We start from the raw sequence: 1,680 nt of genomic DNA, 5'->3' as shown, positions 1-1,680 counted from the left end.
GCATCAACACAATAAAGGATAACCCTGTGCGACAAGTGGCTTATCATACACGATACACATGGTAGCAAACATGTGTGATCAAGTGAGCTATCATCAACGATTACACAGAAGAAAACATGTGAGATTATGTGCCAACATATATTAAAAAAGTTCAATCTATCTCAAAAAATGTTCCCATTTCCAAATTTGTTCACAAATTCAATAAATTTTCTGAATGTTTAAGAAATGTACATGGTCTTGAAGTATATTCCGGATTTGGAAAGATGTTTGGAATTTCAAAAAAAATTTGTTTTCTGAAAAATGTTCAAGAATCTCCAAAATTGTTCGCAATTGTTAAGAGATGTTTGGAATTCAAAAATTGTTCACCTTTTTCAAATAAATGTTTGAAAATTTGAAAGATGTTTATATTTTGAAAAATGTTAACAAATTTGAAAAAATATCTTTTTTCAAGACCTGTTATCTACTTTCAAAAAAGTTTGAACCGCACTACAATCTCCATGGGCTTCTACTACCGAGCCTTACAAAGGGCAGTCCCACTCTTGCATCGTTGTGTACCTCGCACATTCTATTGGACCCAACGAGCGTCCAATAGGAGCACTTTTGAACAAAGGCCTACACGTGGCCTACGGTGGGCCCAAGTCACCAGTTTTAGTTTGGTTTTCTTTGGGCTTTTTCTATTTCACCTTTTTGAATAAATGGTAAATTGAGTTATTTTTCTAAAAAACTATATTATAAACAATAAAAAATGCTCATAAAAATGTTCACCGCATATTAAGAGTTATTCATCATGTATTTTTTTTAAAAATCATCATGTATTTGAAAAATGCTCAACACTTGTAGTGAAAGTGTTCATGCGTCTTAAAATGATCATCGCGTATTTTAAAAATATTCGTCGCTTAATATAAAAATGTTATTTTATACAATAAAATGAAGAAAGAAACACAATAACAAAACAAACTGGAAAAAAACCAGGAAGAAAAACATTGCTCAAAGAAAAGATATAGGAGTTCAAACAAAAAAAGGTTCTCTAGGCTATGATATGTGTTTCTAAATCCATTTCACTATATTTTGTTTATTTAATAGAATAATGCCCGTTCGTTGCAACGCGAATTAAATATTCTAGTACATTAGCTCGTAATTTACCTACCCTTATTAGTTGTGCAAATAAATGTTCAACAAATCATGCCCATGTTTGTGTAAATAAATGTTTATCAAATCCTACCAGTGATTATGTAAATAAATTTTCAGTAAGTTAAGATGGAATTGGTGCAAAAGGATAATGAATTAAGTTGATTGAGTAGTGCATGGGGAAGGTGCAAAAAATATGTGGCGGTAATAAAAACCGTTTGGACAGAAACAAATCAGCGAACGAACATGGTGGAGGGGGGAGAACCGAAGCATTGTGCTGGCAGAAAAAAGAATGCTACTCTTTTTTAAATAGTATATAGAGATTATGAAGCAAACACCTCACAGTCCTTTATTGAAGAGGCATGTTCACTCCACTTCATAGGAAAAACAATATACTAGTCACACACATACTTGATACTTCCAGACATAACTCGACGCTTATCTTGAAGTGATGTAATTAACAATACTTCTTAATACGTCTTTGCACTAGACAAAGAGATAGAAGGCACTCGTACTTAAGATTTTAGCGTGACATATCAATGCAAGTGCAAA

The sequence above is a fragment of the Triticum aestivum genome, chromosome 7A, assembly GCF_018294505.1.
Source record: "Triticum aestivum cultivar Chinese Spring chromosome 7A, IWGSC CS RefSeq v2.1, whole genome shotgun sequence".
NCBI classification, from domain to species: domain Eukaryota; kingdom Viridiplantae; phylum Streptophyta; class Magnoliopsida; order Poales; family Poaceae; genus Triticum; species Triticum aestivum.
This window is presented reverse-complemented; position numbering follows the sequence as displayed.